Genomic DNA, 20,675 nt, shown 5'->3' with positions numbered 1-20,675 from the left:
TCTGGGAAGACTGCAGAACAACTCCCAGTGGAACTCTTTTGTGGAAGTTCCTCAGAGCACTTCAGCCATCCTGAAATGGAAAATGTTACCACTTACTGCTGTATTTTGTCAAGACAGTATGATCAGTCTTAGATTTAGAAAGGAAAATGAGTCAAGTTTAATGCTAGTGTTCCACCAGGATGGGATGCCAGGTAAAAGTCTGGGGAATCCTCTAAAGTCATTCTTTCTATCTTTAGCCTTCTGTCTTACCTTGCAAGCATTGTCCATTCTCTTCTGTGTGAGCGCAACCATAGTTTGCAAATTCAAACTTCTGTTTATTCAATTATTAAGCTCCAGATGTGCAACATAGTCTTGTCTGTGGTGGCTGCATGACTGAACTTATAAACCATTAGTTATACAAACATGGCCCTTATTTTGTATCTTTTGCAAAATTAAATGTGAAGAGGGCATTTTATTAAGAAGTTGCTCTGTGGAAGCAAGGCAACGGAAAACTGCTTGCTACTTAATGTGGTTATTAGAGAAGAAATACAAAGTTCTATTGTAGTGGGAGTCTTTACAACTTGACTTTTACTAGACTGTCTTTGGGTAAAAGTATTGTAAGTGTTTAAAGAAAAATATCACTTTCACTTGAAATTGCTTGGTTTTGGCCATACATTTGAGGAATGTAAGGGAAATAATATCTGCCTTGTTTTGCCCTCTTATATTGAAGTAAGAAGATATTATGAGACAGAAAATACTATTTTTATACTATCTATCACCTTTGTTAACATTTTATTAGACATATATCATATAGCTTCAGGTTGCATAGTGACAATATGGTTCACCATGTATTCTATTTTTGTAACTTTATTTAAAACTGACATGTAACTTGCAGTACCTGAAACCCCAAGTGAGCCAGTTATTGGAGTGTAACAAAGTTTTGACGTCAGAACTGCTATTTATTCCACTGGCAGCCATTAGCAATGCATTACCCTTTGGCACTCGTGTTTTCAGAAACATGGTTAAATTTTTATGACTGGTTCTGGCCAATTAGGAGTCTGTCCTGATATAGAAATAAGGGAAGAGATCTTTTTTATATCTTACTAAATGTAGCTTTCTAAAAACAACAGCATAAAAATATGAATTACTGCATTCAGAGTTCACAAAACATACTATTGAGCCACACTTGAGATTGCTGTATGCGTGTATTTCACAGTCAGGGGTTAAGCTAGGCTGCCTTGTCAAATGCGTGAGCCTTTATTAGAATTTAATGCAATTACAGCTGAGTCATGCTTCCAGGTTCTTCTGGCAGCTTCAGCAGGATGTAAAAGTGGCCGAAGACTTAAGGAAGAGAGAATTAGGGAGATGCAGGGCGTATGGAATAAGATTGGGAGTGGGGGGCCGAAACGCACCTTGTTGAGAAATTTCAGTTTGCTGCTGGCTCTTCTCCCAAGAATTCAAAGTTCAGCAACAATAGACTTGAAGGTGCTTGCATTTGCTGTATCCAGGGCATCGTGGCCCTCCTAGGAAAGCGTTTTAGAATCTGATCCTATTCCTTGTTGGCTGTTAGCATCGCACTCTGTGTTCAGGAAATGGGAAATGCCATTATGTGCAAACACACCTTACAACAGACAATTTTTCCTTCCGTGTCATTTTCGGACGTCTCCTGGGGCTTGGCAATATGTGTTGTGTGTTCATCCATGAAGCTGAAGTCACCTGTTATGAAACAGCTGTTTGTATGTGCTGCCTTACTGGTGAACTCCAAGTTTGCAAATTTTGAAGGGAGCACTTCTTTATATAATAAACTTCTGTTGCTCTCCATTAATAACTCTCTATTCATTAGATCAGCAGTGAAATTATTGTCAGCTTTTGTTGCAAGCTCCCTGAAAAAAAACAAAAACCAACTTATCCTAACGTCAGTTTAAAAGGCCAATTTTAATATATTATACGAATGCTCACAGTTGCAAACAGAAGCTCTGTAGCTTCAGCAGTCACGTGCCAGTTTTCCAAGTGAGTAGAGGTTGCATCATCTTGAAGCATCAGGCATTTGCATTTCCCACTTGTAATATGTGCAATACAGTTATATTGTTGTTTTCAGGTAACTGAATGCAGCATCTGGATGTTGGGCAGTCTGTGAACAGGCAGTGTGTCAGGGGCTCTGCTGTCTACTTTTATCAATCTGTTTTAGTGGCCTTATTAAGTTAATGGAGACAAACCACGTAGTGGCTGAGAAAATCACTGAAACATGCTGGGTAGAAAAAAGTAGTTGTGAGGACTGAAAATGGGGACTTATTTTTTACTTTTTTTTTTTTTGCCCAAGGGACTGAGTGGAAAGGCTGCTTAAGAGGTGGAGGGATTTGGAGGCCATTAACACAAAAAGGAGAAAAGCTACACTTGATTCTGTAAGAGAAGGAAAAGGCAAGCTGCAGGTGATAATTCCAGTTACTATGCAGAAGGCAAGCAGGCAATTGCAAAGGTAGAAACTTTTTTTTTTTTTGGTGAGCAATAGGAAAACAGGTATTCTCTGCCAGAAAGTGAGCAGCTTTGTTGGCTCTCTTGTGTTTGCTTCTGTCTGAATAGTCCCTCTGAACTCTGCACTGCCAAGAAACGGCTGATTCCACGCTTTGATTGGAAACCAGGAAAGAACATGGTTGCATGTATGATCCTTTCAATTTTTTTTTCTTGGATGATGTTTTGTGGTGGGCAGGTCACTTGTTCGTGCCTACGTGCTTCATGAGGGAGGCTGTTGAGCCTATCATCATTGGGAGATGTTCATTTTGAAGCCTTTAGATAGCTATATGCTATACAGATAGCTAACAATAAATGCAAGTACAGAGCCCATGAAGATAAATAGAACTACTAATTGCAATCCCAACGTTGCTATATGGCAAGTTTTACTTCAATTATCTTCCTTTACAAGATAGAATACTGTAAATCTCAAACTTTAGAACTAAACTGTAATATTAATCTAGTTTTAAAATTACCAACAGAATGCCCTTTTTTGTGTGTGCTAGTAATTTAACAAGGTTAAAATAATATTTGGGATACTTACTTTTGAAAATCTGTATAGCAGTTCTATAATTTCTCTTCGTACTTCACACAGATTCAGAGGCAGGATTGTCTGCTTGAAAACTGCTGGTGAATCAGGAAATTAGAGCAACATCTTGAAAAGTCTTGATGTACTATCGACTAACTTTCAAAAGGAAATGATATTTAGACTGTTACAACCTCCTAAACTGAGAGATCTGCTAGGTGGATATACCTTATATGAAAGTTTTTATGAGCCCTGGGATAAAGGTCTTGGGGGAAAAAACTCTCTATGCAGAAATTGCCCTTAGGTTTGGCGTCTATTGTGTAAAGCCTAAAACAGTATGTTTCTTGCTCAGATTCTCTTACAGTACATGCAGTAGCTGCGTGGTTTCACTACACTTGTAATTCCATTTTTTTCTCAGCACTCCATTCCCAAGAGACATCAGGTTTGTACGTTTGTCACAGTTGCTAGGCTTTATAGATAAATCTGCTAGAGAATATTCATGATTTGCAGTGTGCTACATTAGCTGAACGCCTCTAATTTAGTCAGAGTATATTCCTCATATCATCACAGCAATGAACGAAGCATCTAACAGAAGAATATTCAGAGTCCACAAATGAATTTCAGGTATGATTTTTGTTAACGTTCAGTTTCATGAATTGATTACAGGAACAAGATACGCAAGTGATTATTTATTTAAAGTTTCATTAATGAGACATTGTAATGGATGTTCTTGTGAAGAACTGAGTCATACCTGCAGTCCAGTGTTTCAGGCCTCAAAGTTCAATTGCAGTTTGGGAAAACTGTGATATAAAAGTAATGAGCTACAGCTGTTGATCTTCACTTGTGCAGAACTGTAAAACGGCGTGATTTCATCTCACTTCAGTGGAATGTGTGTGTACTGAATGGAATGATGTTTAATTTGGTCTCTGCTGAAGTAAAGGAAAAGAAGTATGGCACATAACTATTTGATTTATACCTTGGTAAATGACAAACAAAATCAAGAAATGTGTGCTCAAAAAGTACTGCTTTCCTCTAGAAAGTAGGGAAGGCTTTTAAAATGACCTTTCCAGCAATGAGCACCCATTCACAGTTAGGTAGCATAGAATCTATGTAGGTCTCTCTGAAAGTAATGCCTTTTATTTATCTCCATCAAAACTACAACAGATACAAAGAACACAACAACGCTGTTTGATAGCACAAGTTCTCAATATAGTCACCATCACCAGGTACATGCATTTTTGCCAGAGATGAATGAGAACCTGCATGCTGCACTTGAAAATATCTTCGTAAGTGAAATTCATCCATTGTCATTGTTGAAATGCACCACCCACTGCCTCACTGTGCTCTCAGCCACTGTTTGGTCTCCATACATGTTCAGTAAACGTTGATGAATGTCAATGGATGCCATTTTTTACTTTTGTTTTTTAGCATGGAGGAAATCAGTGACAACCGTTTGCTTCATCTGCACTTCCATGTCAGATGCCCTCTTGTCAGTCAGACTTCCCCCTCTGTTGCCATCTGTCACAAGTCAGCAAAATATAAAAGAGGGTTCAGCCTCTATTGCCATACCGTTAGCATCTGCCTCTGATGTCTTGGGCCAACGTGATAAAATAGGAGGCATTACTTTCAGAGCATCCCTCATATAATGTTTGAAGAATACCTGCTGTATAGTGCTTATACTTCTTGGAGAAGCCACGAGGCAAAACATAGATGAAAGCAGGAAAATCAGGAATATAAGGATGAGGGGGAGGGGAAAATTTACAGCAATCAAAGGATAAAAAGCAGGTCTGGAAGACCTGTGTAAGGTTTGCTGAGAAAAGTGCAGTGTCATAAGTATACTGAAAGTCCAAGTGTGTTGAATAATTCATGATTGAAGGGAGTAGGACATTTTTAGGAGGAGTAATATGAGTCAGAGGTAAAATTAATGGAAAAGATATAAATGTGGAACGTGACAGGCAAGATGGCAAAGAACCGGAGTTGAATATTGATTGACCGTTCAGCATCAGTAGTTAAAATTTTGTGGGTAAGTGGGGAGTAGCCAAGAAGATGCTTTAGGGAGACCACAGGGTATGTCTTCAGGCTATCTAGATCTAGATGGAAATATTGAGCGTAAGATAAACTTGTTATTTAGAGAGAGGGGGGAAAAAAAAAAGCTGTTTGCATGATTGTGCATTTCTGTGTTGCTATACAGCAAGAAGCTGCTCTCTCACAGTTGTCATGAAAAGTACTGTAGCTTTACACCTCTTTGTTGACTTCAGCATGGAATCAATTGGTGAAAACTCTTCTCTGAACACACAGTCCACGTCAGCCATTGCACAGGCCAGTCCAGCATATCCTGCAAATGAGCCACCGCTTTGCTTTTGTGTTTTTTGTTTGTTTTTTTTATTTGTGGGCCACTTTTGTGTCCAGCTTTGTTTTCCATTTCTCATGTGAAATGGGAAGTACTTACGTATGCTTGAATACGTTAAAGATTTTTGTGCCACCATTTTCATTTACAGGAACTTGTGTAACACTTCCTGTTTTGTTTGACCAGCTGAGATTTTCTGACAAAGATACTATGGCACTTCATGTGCACACAGGTAGGGAAACAAGGGTGTTTCAAGTCCTGTGATAATCATTTGGTTTTCAGGAAGCGGATTTCTAATAGTTACTTAACTGACACCAAAAATTATGGGTTCTATATGCAGCAGCTCTTTAAGAATGAAAACCAAAATGATAATTATCTCATGCACCTTGTAACTTTCCTGAGCTGGCTTTGTATAATTATGTTAAATAAATTAAATCTACTAAAGCAGCTGACAATGATTTGGTATTCATGATACTGAAGGCGGGAGAGTCTAATAAGAATTAATAGACTTGAGCAGCAGATTTCCTATATTTCTGAAATCCAGTTTATCAACACAAAATATCACTTTATTAGTGCATAAAAGAATAGGCTGCATGATCTCTACCTTCTATAAATCATACCTGGGAAAATCTTGGCTACAAGGGTAGAAGATAAGGGCACCATGGGGTCTATTCTGCCTATATTATTAGTACAAAGGGACAAGTCTAGAGTGAAAAAATAATATATATATATATATATATATAGAAAAAAGTTAAGAACACCTGGAAGCACTCTCTGAAGTCTCAGGAAATAAGTCTGAAAAGACTATGAGATGGCGTAGAAAAAATTGCATCAGTCACGTTCAGATGTTCCCAGTTGTAAATTTAAATGCAGGTTTCCTGAGCAAACAGAGAATCTAATGAATTTTAACCCTCAGTGACTTCCAAAACTAAATTTGGAGGAAATAAATTGTAAATGTTAAAAACATAGGTTTCAAAAATGGCAAGATGCTGTTTAGTTGGTTTTCTCAACCTAAAACAACATCAGATATATTGATGGAATTCGTCATATTTTTTTTCTTCCCTGTTCTTGGAAACTTTATTAAAATAATAGGAAATGCATAAATCACCTGTCCTGGTGATTTTGGTTTTACACACAAAGAATTTATCCTAATGTCTAGTTCATGGTTGCTTTCTAGCAATTTAGCCAAATGTTCCTTGACTTGTTCTCACTTGGCATCCAGAATGATTTAATTCTGCCATCTTTTTAACGGCTTCTTACAGAGATAAGCATTCTGATCCCCTCCAGCTTTCGTTTATCCCAGAAGAAAAACAAAACAAAGCGTAACATAACGTTGAGTGTTTCCATATGAGTAATTACTTCTAATCCCCTTTGTGTTGGTCTCAGGATCTTTTCCAGTTTGACTACTTTTCTTTTTAAAGCACTCTATCTGTAACTTGTCCAAATATTTCAGGTGAGACCTAATTAGTTCTGTGTAGCATGGGATAATTGACTCTTAATTTTGTTTATCTGACTTCTGCTCATTATAGTGTGAAATATTTCATTTTTTTCCTAGCAACATCACATTCTAATATAGGATATTATATTGAATAATGAAATTCTCATTTTTTTTCCCCTCAGCATTATGCTAATTTTGTTATATAGGTATTTATTTGGCTCAGACCCACTTGCAACCTCTAAAAAATAATAATTAAATTACTGTTTTGTACGTGAAGATTCACTTGTCTGAGGCCAAGGGCTGGTGCCTGTAAAATCCTGCTGGGTTATCATCCCATCTAGCTTGGCTACAGAATGTTTCTAATAACTGGATTGATGTTTTTTAAACTCTTTGTGCACCCTACAGAAGTTTAATTCATAATTTCCTAGTTTTGCATATTGTTCAGTTGAATAGTCAACATATAGTGCTATGTATGCTCTACAGTCAGTATTTACAGTCCATGCATTCTGTTAAGAAAAAAAAAACTCTTAATCAAAATACAGACTTTGTGAGGCTTTTTCTAGTAAATACCTATCTACATAGCCTTCTTATTTTTTTGGTTCTTACATTTTGGTTCTTCAGTAGTACGTCAAGGAAGTGTTAAAGATCTACCTCTTCTCTACTCCTTATTTTGAGGTGTTTTGTAAAGTGAGTTGGTACTACCTGGAAACATGAGTCTGTATCGTGGATTTTTGTTCATCTGATTTCCCAGATCTGTGTTTAAAACGTGTAAGACTTGTCTGCATTAGCACATAGTGTGAATACAGCAGGAGTGAAGGCTCTTTCAAGCTGATGTCTCTGCTTTGTTCACTGTGCATTCTTTACTGGCAAATGCCTAGATTAGACTGAATGCCCCTTAGTACTTAGGTCATTTCAAGTACTCATCTTCATGTTTGGATTCTTTGGATAGGAATGCAAATAATGTGCTTCAAAACCAGTACAGTGAGTGAAAAAATGGTACAGTAAGTGAAGGTGATCAGACGATGGTCTAAAAGGGTCATTTCTCTCCTGTCTAAAACTGGTGTATAACCACTGGACACATGCGGATCTAATAAAGGATCTTAGCGTACCAGCTTCCTGTCTATGAGAGAAGTTCGGTTCAAGTCCCTGAGATCAGCAGAAGCTTTCCCATTTCATTCAGAAGACAATCTATCACAAAAATTGGTTAGTTAAAGTAGCAAAAGGAAGATGCATACTTGTTGAAATAGGTACTAATTGTGCAGAATATTGTTGTGCTGTTCATTTATCTTTAGAGAAGATCTCAGTATTTGTCTGAGTGATCCATAAAGAGATGGTATCAGCTAAACAAGCAATAAACTGCAAAGAGAATCTATTGAGAAGACTCAAGACTTTCTGACTGAATACATTGTTTGTCTTAATTTGCTTTTCTAGATCCTGTATAAAAAGAGTGATGTAAAATAATTGTAACAAAATGTCGTATGTTTTACCTCCCCATTTAGTAGAACTCTCTGACCAGACAGCATCTTCTGTAATGTTGTGATGATAGTCTGTGTCTCAACTAACTTGCTGGTTTTAAGGACAAAAGGAGCGTGATGTCGAAATGCTTTATGTGGGAAAGTCAGTCCACGCAGATGAATGCTGAGCATTTGGTCTTGCAGCAGAAGTTGATTGGGTAACGGTTTCTGTGGGCTTTTTAAAGACAGAATAGCTCAAGGATTGCCTCAGGACTACTCTTCTAAGTCAAATCCAAGTATATGCTTCATAACAAATCTAGTGTTAATGTAAACTTAACACAAAAGTCATTGGCGTTGCACAATGCGTGGTAGGGATGGAATGTACTGTGCCTAGTTCATAAGTGTTTTGCGGAGTAAGATCAGAGCTATGGTTGTCCTAATATTAAGGCATTCTATTTGATGATTCTATTGAATTTTGTTTTGTTTGATATTTAATTATTGGAAATGCTTTGTCTCTTAAGTATCTTCTGTAGAAGTTTTTCAAATTAAGTTATACTCAGTTTTATGTTATGCAACCTCCAGGAAGAGTATACCCTAGGCAACGCATTAAATTACTCAAATGAAATAGTAAGGCATTTCTTTGGCATTTCCCAAGGGGGATTTGAAACTTTACTAGAGCACACTGTACTAACACCAGTAAAGCCACATAGTGTTTTTTGGAGAATGTAATGGATTCTCAACAGTTTTCCCGTGAGAAAGATTAATTCACTTTTTTTAAAAAGATATTTTTTCTCTTAAAGTGCAGATAGCTGCATTCGTATTAATGTCAATAGTTCATCGCGTGATCGGGAATACGAATATATTTGTATAATTAAAAATATATATAGTTTTTTTCTAATGGGAATTATTCTACTTGACAACAAATTTTCAGCTAAAAGAGTATCGTAGCAAATGGATAACAATGAAACTCCACTTATCAGTGCTCCCAAGGATAAGCCATGTAAGTAAAAGGTCAGTTATTTTGAGAATACACAAAAATACAACTTGTAAAACCTTGTACAGTTTGAGTCCTAATATTTTCATGTCCTCGGGAAACGATGAGCAATTATTTCATATCCTGTCAAGAATCCAACATCAAAAATTGAGTCTTGTATTAGTACACAAATATAAGAAAAGAACCTACCTGAAATATATGTGTAAATGATTCAGGACTAATTTTATTAGCTACATATGTGACAAAGTAGACTGAACAGGTAGTGTTCTAGAGGGTGTGTCAAACCACACTTACATGAGAATTGGAATAACGATACTAAGGATTGCTCTGTATTAGTTTTATCATTAAATTTCTGAAAAAAGTATTCACGAAACAGGATCATTCATCTTGAAGACTTAAATAATTTAAATTCCTTTACCAGCTTTATCTGCAATGTGTGCTAAAGCTTTTCACCTGCCTGAAGGGCTGCCATGTAGCTGGAGTCCTTTAGAGTTTCGGGGACGTGAGTTTAAAAGGCAGGAAATTCTCATTAGGTATAAGGGGGAAAAGACTGCCATGAGGGTGGTAGTACTGGAGCAAGGTGCCTGGAGAGGTTGTGGGATCTTTACCTTTGGAGGTGTTTAAGGCTCAGCTATGTGGCCCCGAGCAATCCCATCTGATCAAACCTGCTTTGAGCATGGAAGTGGACTAGATCACCTCTGGAGGTCTCTTAGGACAAATTGTGCTGAGATTCTGTGAATCTAGAAAACACTTCTCCGTAGCGGTCTGAACACTGATTGCATGAAAAGGATTCTTACATAATTCCAGTTTTGTAAAGCTTCAGTTTAAATAAAGTGGACTGTGCTTGTTTTCTGAAGCCTGCCATGATGGTGTTACCGTGCATTTTCAAGCGACCAGAGGGCATTCCATTTCACATGGAAATCATCTGTACAATCTTAGCTGCTAATAAAACTAGAAATACAAAAGAAAATTCTCCAAACCGGGGAGTCGGCAACTAGATAAAGCACATGGGAAAGTACTCATAACTGTGGAGAAAGTACAGTGCACAAAATCCAAGCCATCAATTGTTCTATATAGATCAACCAGTCCTTCTGTATTCTGATTGGAAAGAAATATATAAACAACTGCTGGACCCAGGTGATTTTGTTTTGGTGCTTTTTTTTCTTTGTTTTGGGTGTTGTTTTTTGGTGGGGTTTTCTTGATTATTGCAGAATTTTTCTGCTATATCACAATAAGTTAATACCTTTAAGCTATCTGATTGCTCTCAGTGAAGAAACAGAGACCTTTTCCTCCAATAATGGTCAAAAGTGGGTGACTCAGGATCAGAATCATCCTTTTGTAGCAAGAAAAGGCTTTGGGAGTTGCTTTGTCTTCTGAATTTTAAGAGGCTGTAAATCATTTTATCTGAAAGCAATGTCTTTAGGGATTTAATATTGGAAAGTAGAAGTTTCCAGTCAATGTTACGTTCGGTTCAAAAGTCTGGTCATCACTGGGAGAAAAATAACATGAAAAGAATGAACTTTACAATGGGGAATTACAATAACTGTTGAAATATAAATGTACTGTAAGAGACTCCTAGTTCAGGAGGGGAGTCAACTCTTTGTAAGGGTAGATAATAGCAGGACAAAGGGAAATGATTTTAAGTTGAAGGAGGTGAGATTTAGGTTGGATGTCAGGGGGAAGTTCTTTCCTATGAGAGTGGTGAGGTGCTGGAACAGCTGCCCAGAGAGGCTGTGGATGCCCTGTCCACCCCTGGAGGTGTTCAAGGCCAGGTTGGATGGGGCCCTGGGCAGCCTGGGCTGGTATGAAATGTGGAGGTTGGTGGCCCTGCACGTGGCGGGGGGTTGGAGATTCATGATCCTTGAGGTCCCTTCCAACCCTGGCCGTTCTGTGATTCTGTGATCATTTAATCCAATTGCTTGGTATTACAAACAACTGCATAATTTAATCTCCTTCGCTGTGCTCTATCTCAGAAAGTAATTAGGAGTTCTATATGCAGTACTTCAGCTATTCTAGAGTCTAATTCTTCATGATAGGAATTTTTTTGGAGATTTCCGGTTATAGTAGTTACTGAATTTCATTTTAGTTAAATAAAGTTAACTAATAGTTGATGAATATCTATTAGTTCTTTTCTCTCCCTGGTACTTAAAATACGCAATAGAGAATATTAACATCTATTCTTGGTTTTCTTTTTTTGTATGCAAAACAAGACTAGGGTTTTTTAAGTTTCATCTCATAATAATAGTTCTTTACTCATTCTAGTCATCTCTGTGCCAATTCCACTTTGAGTTGTTCACTTTTAAGTAAAGCTCCCACAATAGCTTTCAGTACTCCAGATGAAGTCTTACAGCTAATACTTTTCTATTTCTAATGAAGATAATTTTGACTTGTACATCTGTTTTCTTTTCTATGGTTACATTCACGCTACTAATTACTATTCATTTTATCATCAAATACAACCTCACGTTCCTTTTCCTCATGGTTATGAGCAGATGACAAGCTTCCAGCTCGTCCAAGTTCTCCTTTCTGTCACTTGATAACATAGTTTTGCATGCTATGCTGTTCAACTCATTCCATTTTTCTCTGTTCATTTCTTTATGAACTTATGCATCCTTTGTTGGAGTAGTTATGAGCAATTTAACTAGGTCAATGTATCCTTTTCTAGATTCATAGAAGCTTATCTTAAAATACTTAATTTGGTCATGCATTTTTAAGGATCATGTTTCATGATGCTCTGAATTTATTTGTGCAAAGCTTCTGAGAGCCTTGCAATCATATTGTTTCTACATTGGTTCTTCCCTATGGTACCTTTTTAACTTAAGTTATAAATGTTGGCTGCTTGAAAAAATCAGACTTCGTAGATTGTGTAACTGTTTAGTTACATTCTTACACTTTAGCTGTGTGTGGATATTTTTTGATTCATGAGTGATGCACTTTTCAAAAATTAAATACTGAAATTTTTTTGCAAAGTATTTCAGACGTGACAGGAGAGAATTAGAATTTAACACAGAATTGCCTTTAAGGTTTCATGTGGATGCTAATTAAATGTCTTAAGAACACAAGATCTAAAGATCCTAAACAAGCTAGTTTTATTGGTAAGATTGTGTTCTTTGAAGTTTCTTGAAGTGGGAAAACGTTGAGGTTGCTGGGAGTAATTTAGGAACATAAACATGCTTTTATATGAAATTGCTTAATAGGAATTAGATGTAGGGAGGAAAAAGTTACTTGTTTTATTTGTAATAAATTCTTGATGCCAAATTTACTCATTCTTACTGTTCTAGGGTTTAAATTGCCGTGTCAAACAAAGAAATAGTTTGACAAAGGGCATACAAATTTTGTAGGGCTGTATCAGCCTTCTCCATTACTGTCAGCTGCTGAATAATTAAGAAAAAAATAAAAAGCTTCACTGGCTCAGATTGCTTTTCCATTCATTATGTCATAGTATTACCACTGAGTCTCAAGATCTAGACTCATATTTTGTTAACAAGGCGAAGGCTATGCAAATACATTCCAAGTATTAGTAGCAGCAGGTCTGTCAAAGCAACAATTATGCACAATCTTTAGCAAGCTCTCTCAGTGACTAGAGCTCTTCAGAATGCCAGAATTTATGATGTGGAAAAGCGTTGTGTAAATTTGCTTTGCGAGCTAAATGAAATCTAACAATAATTACATTTACGATTTGGTTTTGTAGGGAGGGTGAAGAGATGCTATATGTCTGTGTTTTTATAACGGTCTCACACAATGTAAATTGAGTTGTGATAGGAGGCATTTTAAAGCAATTGACTGCGTGGGCATGGGGAGGAGTCTTTTTGACAGTTCACCTCATGTCGCTTTTGAAATCATCAATACACGTTCTGCTAACCAAGTTTGTTTTATGTGCCAATAACTGTCAGAAAACAAAACCTTTTCTTCACCTAATAAATGAATACTCTTGGAAGTTGGATAGCCATATTCTTCTTTTACAAACTGACTATGCCGCTAATATGCATAGCTCTTATATTTCTAATGTCCATTGGTGTATATCCAGAATTTCTTGCCACATTCTGCAGGATTTTGGTGTTAAATAGAAATTTTCTTCACTCTAATGCCAGTGGCAAAATTTGTTTGTTTTCAGTGAAGCAGTATTGTGTCTTTAATGAAAGTATGAATTTTTATATGGGTTACTGGGGGGATGGGCAGGAGAGTTTTATAAAAATATCTTTTAAAAATGACAGTATGGAATGAATGAGGAAATAATTTGTAAGACTTTAATGCTTTGCTACCTTTTTATTAACAGTCAAAAGCATTCTAAAATGTAGAAATGAATGCTGTCCATTACAAAGTGCTTGTGCAAACCACCACCAGAAGACAAAACTTATTGAAATAATTATTACAGTAGTAGTAGTTATCAACAGATATGTAAATCAACAAATCTGACTTGTGTATTATGTACATATTGAATCTGATAGACTGGTGTGCTCTCGTTGGCTATGGAAATTACTGTGTGTGAAATTCTTGTTTCAGAATTATGCCATATCCTGGCCACTTGTGCTTGAACAAAAGTAGAACCACAGTGGTTGTGCTTGTGGAAAGAAAGTATTCCGAACTGCCATAGCCAGGCATGCTTGTATCTATCAGTAGAGGCAATACATCCAAACCAAACCATACAGCTGTGGCTTGTCCAGTTTTTGGTTTTGGTTTTTCTTCTTGAATAATTCCTCTAATCTCTTTGATTTCTCTGGTCATGGAAACTGAGCATTTTTAGAACTGTTTCGGACACGTGATTCACTGTTTTTCGCAGCCAGTGGTTTCAGACTTTATGTTCATGTTCTGTCTTTTTCTTAAGTTGTGCTGCACACCTCCAGGGAGGTTACATGAGGTGAGTAGGAGAGGGAATGACAACCAGTATAAAGAGTGCCAGCCATACCAAGGGGATGCATTAGCTTTAAAGTTAAACTCTGTTAATAAATCTGAGAGCCACAGTATTTGGTAGATCCAAAAAGATTACACAGGTATTCAACTGCTCTTACACTATGTCCACTGAACCTTGTAGAACTGGATTGCCCATTTCCTGTGAATGGTAACCTCATGTACATTGCAAGACAAAATCCCCAGATAGTGCAATGTAAAGGCAGAAAAATATTTATGATTTTTCTGTTGGGATGGTGTTTTATTCTTTGAATTGACAGGTACTACAAGTGAAAGGCAAATCATTCCAATGGCTTGTCTTCCTGCCTTAGTGGGTGGCTTGTCATAGGGGAGATGGAGCATCTCCCCTATGAAGAAAGGCTAAGTAAACTGGGTCTGTTTAGCCTTGAGAAAAGAAGACTGAGAGGGGACCTGATCCAGGTTTATAAATATCTGAGGTGTGGCGGCCATAGCGGTGAGGCCAGTCTCTTTTCAGTGGTACATGGAGACAGGACGAGGGGAAACGGACATAAGCTGCAGCACAGGAAGTTTCGCACGAATGTGCGTAAGAACTTCTTCACGGTGAGGGTGACGGAGCACTGGAACAGGCTGCCCAGGGAGGTTGTGGAGTCTCCTTCTCTGGAGATATTCAAGTCTCGCCTGGACGCCTACCTGTGCGACCTGGTGTAGGGAACCTGCTTTGGCAGGGGGGTTGGTCTCGATGATCTCTAGAGGTCCCTTCCAACCCCTACAATTCTGTGATTCTGTGATTCTGTGATTCCTTGGCACATCTGAAAGATGACAGCATATTGCATATTTTACGTATATCATGTAATAAAGTTGTTATGCAAAACAAAATGTTGCTCACTGTATAACAGAGGTTTTAATTCTGGCTAGCTGCAAATTTCATGAAATGGTAGAATTTGCTGCTGTTACTCAGCGAAACTTTGTGTTACTTAAGAAATGTAGAAGGCACATGTTCTCAAATATTGGTGAGGCATATAATTTTGACGTTTACCCTCAGAATCATTTGCCTTATTGTATTACTCTTGAGTTTTCCCAGGAATAAAATTCCCTCCTTAATCTGTAAATTAGCCAAAGAGGAACTTTGAGGAAAGACAGGGAACTAATGGACTGGAGACAGTCCATTAGAGGGCTACAGAGTTGATCAAGAACCTGAAGCATCTCTATTTTGAGGAAAGGCTGAGAGACCTGGGACTGTTCAGCCTGGAGAAGACTGAGGGGGGATCTGATCAATGCTTGTACATACCTCATGGGCAGGAGTCAAGTGGATGGGGCCAGGCAATGCTCAGCAACAGGACGTAAGGCAATGGGCGCTAAGTGGAACACAAAGTTCCATCTGAACATGAGAAAGAACTTTTGACTTGAGAGTGACAGAATAGTGGAAAAGGCTGCCCAGAGGGGCTGTGGAGTCTCCTCTGGAAATAGGAAGAATCCCCCTGGATGCTTTCCTGTGTAGCCTACTGTAGGGAACTTGCCTTAGTGGGTGGTTGGACTCAATGATCTCCAGATCGCTACAATTCTGTGATGAGTAACTTACAAAAGATATCAAATATCTGAAGATTTCTGATATATTCAGTGGAAATTGTTGTTGATATGTGCTTTTGATTAACTATTTTCCTTTAATTAAAACTGTGTCTATAGCTTCAATATCAAGCAGTATTTTTCACTGGACACAATAAAGGAATGGATACTTTATGTAGAGGTAAAAATGAGTCTTAAAATAATGAGCAGTCAGCTTTCAGGCATCCTGAAATTTCTTATGGATATGTCTGTGAGGATGTTATACCCAATTCTTGGTACCTTTGGAAGCCTGCTTTTATGGAATCTGTTGTATGTATAAGGGGAGGAAATTTTGTTGCAAGCTACAGGATGACTAAAGCAGGAAATAACTAGTTTCATAATGGGTTGAGTAGGAGGTTGTGTTACAGAGATGGAAGGACAGTTGACAAGAGGAGAGAAAAGCGAGAGTAATCATCCTTGATATACTGGTTTTGGCAATGTAAGATGCTGAGTGTTCTACAGGCTAATGGGAAATGAGGTTTTGTTAGCTTTCTTTTGTGATGTCTTCAATACGGAAAGAAGTGTTTAACTTCTAGAACATAGGCATACCTTTTAATTTACCCAAGCCATAAGTGGGAACACTTGGTACTTAAATGTTTGCCAACTCTTGCATACTTACAACTGGTATTGCTATGATCTTAATATGCAGGATAAAATTGTGATTTTAGTCCTTAAATATGAAAACACGAACTTTTTTTCTGGGAGCTGCTTTTAATGTATATTTCTTCCCATTTTCAGGTCTTTGTTAATCAGACTCTGTGATTTGGCTATTTGGTTTTGTAATTTTGTAGTACAAAACCCAACCTAGACTAATCTGTTTGTTCTCAAACAGACGTATGGGCTTTTTTCACAATATACAAACACTTGGACAGAGAGGAGGGTTGCACTGAGGCTGAGTAATGTTCATAACAATTTCCACGTAGGATGTTGAAAGTTCCAGGGATTTACCAATGGCATGCTTCGACTTGTAGATGTTTTTGGCTCAGAGCAGCAGTGAGTGAAAGTGGTAGCTGTCTGATAGCTGTTGGGTGTCCTAGGTGAAGTGAGTCAGTGCTATCAAACCAGTCCTGTACCAGTATCCTAATTACAGCTGATACTAATTGGCACCCCTTCTGGCAGTCTCAGTGGAGTTACTGAATCAAAACAAGGCACCAGACTGGTCCCCTCATTTCATGGCTTTGGCAAGAGTTAGCTGAAAAACTTCTTTTTTCAGCTCTCTCAAAGGAACTGTTTACTCTTGGTTAAGTAGATGGTAGTTTTCATTACTGACAAGGGATCATCACTTCCTGACATTCTGTCTATTCAAATATAGAATTTGTAAGAGTAGTAATGGTGAAAGGATCAAGAGCAACTACCGTTATATGCATGTAAAAATACTGAAGTGGCATGAAAGCATAATCATAGTTTTAAGTGAAATTACTTGTGATTGATGTCACACAACCTCTGTTACTACTCAGGGAAACGAGGTAAGAGAAAACATTTTCTCTGTTTATTTTGTATAAGTTATATTCATGCTTCACTACTTTTTTTCTGTGTGCATCCCTCTCAGCTGAGGGAAATAAAGTGAAATATTCTTATGAAGTGTTATAAAATATCACTTTAACTGAAAGCAGAAGAGCCAAAAATGTATTAGACTTTGAGCTCTTCTCTCATTTTTGACTCTTTAATATAACTGAGAAGTATGGATCCAAGTGCTATCTGTCAGAAATACTGTCCTCTGTGTCGTAGTATAATATAATTAAATACTGTGTTATGACCGGAGTTGAAGGGGTCTTGAACCTGAGGTCATGTCTTACTTTTGAACTATTGCAGACAGTACAAGAAGTCTGAAAATCCTTGAGATTGTTTTACAGTGAAATCTATTAAGGCCCCAAGAACTTCTGTAGCAGGTGAAATAACTTAATTATTTTTTAAATTGACTTAGATTGTGTGTGTGTACCCACTGTTCCTTTATATTCTTAGGGAATACTTTTTTCCTTGGAGAATGTCAAAATTAATGAAGAGAGACTGTGTATGTTGAATATTTTGAGAAGTTAGAAGTTGCTTGATAGCAACAGTTGGAAATTTACTAGAACTTAGCTTGCTCTTACAAAAACAAAAAGAAAAAAGCAAGCCAAATGGAAGCTAAAAATGTGACATTGTCTGATTTCATGTCTTCGCACCATCGCCTTGTTGTCTTTTCTTTCTGAATACTTTTAAGTTGGCGTTTAACCTTTCACATCTTATTTCTCTACCTGTAAGTTTGGGCTACAAGCTATTCATAGTGTTTTTAGGTGTCTGAAATAGTCTGAGTATGTAGAGTGGTATTCATTTACTGTGTTTAACATTTTTCTCTTACTCAAGAGACAAGCGGCTTTAAAACATCAGATTACTGAAAAAAAAAAACAAAGAATTTCCCTATTCATGGGAAGAGCCAATGACCTGTAAATGCAGGACATGATCCTTTTTACAGTAGTGTGTACAATTTTTATTGTTCGTTTATTTATTTGAGGCTGTTTTACAGCAATGTAAACAAAAATCTGAAGGCAGAAGGAATTGAAACACTTTCTCAAGAAGATGTTGTGCATAGCATACCATTGGTATTTGGACAGAGGCATGAAGAATAGTAGACAAGGGAAGAGTTTCTTATGTTTTAATAAATGCTTCTGAGTAGTTGGTGAAACATATTTCCTTGAGTAAATGTCATACTCATCATCTAACACATACGTGTCCAACCTGCTAGTTCTAGGTTTTTATTACCCTCTTTTTTTATGTTTTAATTTAAAAAAAATAAAAACTTGGTTACTTACACACATTAGCTATATTACATATTTTATGTGCAACCCAAGATAACTACTCTTAACTCATTGTGCTCCAGGCAAGCCTAAAGACTGGGACACACGATCTAATAGATGAGTCCTTGTCAACATCACCATCATTCCGTCATTGTTACCATTCTATAAAATAAAAAAGGTTGACATCTGTATTTGTTTTGGTAAGGTAGTAAATGATCACTCATAGCTATGTATTTGGTTTGATTAATTAAAATATTTTGAGATAACGAAGGTGCTTGAAGTTGTTTCTTCTGATTCACAAATGAACAATACAAAGAAATGGAGGTTTTCATCTAGTTGTTATAATCTCATAAAATGCATCTGCTTTTATTAAAGACTTACATTCACCAAGACACTTGACTCCACCATTGGTATAAAATTAATCATGTAATGCATAGGTTATATACAAAGGCTTTATTTTCTCACAGCTGAAAGGTTGACATCCAAATGTCCGTCTAATTCTTTTTCAATCTTTACTTGTGAACTCGAGAACATTTTCCATCTTAAGCATGTCTCTCTCCAAACATTAAATTTCAACATCAAATATGCATTTTTATATGCCTTTTCCTAATCTCAAAGGTTTAACATAAACAGTTTCTTTAAAGAAATATAATGAAATTTCTAGCAAGATGCAAATATACTTGAAAATATTTTTTTCAGAATGATTGTTAGCACAAGCCAGTGCTGTTTCACAGCTGCCAAGTGGGCTTACTGTTGAAGGAACTGGACAGTTTTAATTGAAGGAAAATAGTTAACTCATATTTTTTTCATATTTCATTTGTTTTCATCTCCCATATATAGGATTGTAAAGTTCATTCATTTACGGAAGTTCTAAATTTAGGAATACTGCTGGGTTGGACAAAGTGGTGCAGAGTTTCAAGAAAATTCCGTTCATATTGAAGGGAAATACAATCTCAGAGCATTCTCAAATAATATTGAGTTTAAATTAAGCTAAACGTGTTAAATAGTTGTACTTTTCAGGAATTCAGTTCTCATTAGGCTGAATAATTGTATTTAATTACATGTTGGACAGTACTCAATTCAGAAGTGTGTGTGTGTGAACATGGTATCCCTCATATGTTCATTCAAGGTATTTCCCAGTTTTTGAGCTACATTAAGTAGATTCATTCTACTCTAATGAGGATAGCATTATATACCTACATGTACATGTTCTTCCACGTGGTTGTGTGTTCATAGCATCTTCATTTTAATGGAGCATTTACTCTTTTTTTCCCTTGGTAGCATTTCCTCACTCTAATTGGATGGATACAAAAAACAGTTCTGATTCCCTCCTGTTCATGAGCTCTTATAAAATTGCGATCTCTGGAGTCAGCTAGATAGAAATAATGCTAGTTGTGTTTATGTTAAACTGACCTGAAAGATGGATTAGACTTAAGCTGATGTTTGAAAAAGTTAAATTTCAGTTGTTTTGGGGGAGGTTGTGGTTTTGGTTTTTTGTTTTGTTTTTTAGTTTTGTTTTGTTTTTTTTCCAGAAAGTCTATAATGTTGACTCCTCAGAAAACATACAAGCATTGTCCTTTTGTAGTAAGGGATTGTGCTCTCCATCCACTCACCATTGCCCACGTAACTTTAACAGTGATGTGAGTTAACTTGAGTGTCTTGCGTCAATTTGAGTATGAGACTGAGGAGCACTTAGCCAGCCAATATCAGAACTCTAATGTAGAGTCAGTGATTTATTTCTAGGTGACAAAATATACTGTTTTCTGTGTGTTTCTTTGATTGTTTGCAGGTACTGATTAAGAGATTAAAAATCTGCAGGTACAGCAGCACATAGGTTAAACTTGTAAATTTTTTTGAAATTTTAACAGTAAGTAAATAAGTGATTTGCTGGTAGGTCGCCTTTATAGATAGATAGATTAGAATCTAACATATGTGTTTAGATGCCAAGAGAGAGCTGGACATCTCAGAGATGTTCTTTTCCCTTACCATGCCACTTTTGTTCTCCAGGAGAGGAATCTTAAGCAAGAACCACCTTAATGCAAGAAAAAACAATACTGTTACCTTTTATTTGCTTTTGATCCAGTGCATGTAATTTTGCCCAATTATTTTTGAATTGACAACTACCATAAAAACAAGTATTTGTCCCATGGCAAGAATTAAGGACTTGTTTCCTGACAGAAGAGT

General features: G+C 37.0%; 1 protein-coding gene across 5 annotated transcripts in view; it reads left to right on the top strand.

The window, feature by feature from the left end:
- Positions 1–20,675, top strand: part of METTL15 (methyltransferase like 15) — a 93,845-nt gene that overhangs the window by 60,828 nt on the left and 12,342 nt on the right. The gene's annotated exons all lie outside the window — the stretch shown is intronic.

The sequence above is a fragment of the Meleagris gallopavo genome, chromosome 5 (assembly GCF_000146605.3).
Source record: "Meleagris gallopavo isolate NT-WF06-2002-E0010 breed Aviagen turkey brand Nicholas breeding stock chromosome 5, Turkey_5.1, whole genome shotgun sequence".
NCBI classification, from domain to species: Eukaryota; Metazoa; Chordata; class Aves; order Galliformes; family Phasianidae; genus Meleagris; species Meleagris gallopavo.
This window is presented reverse-complemented; position numbering and strand designations above follow the sequence as displayed.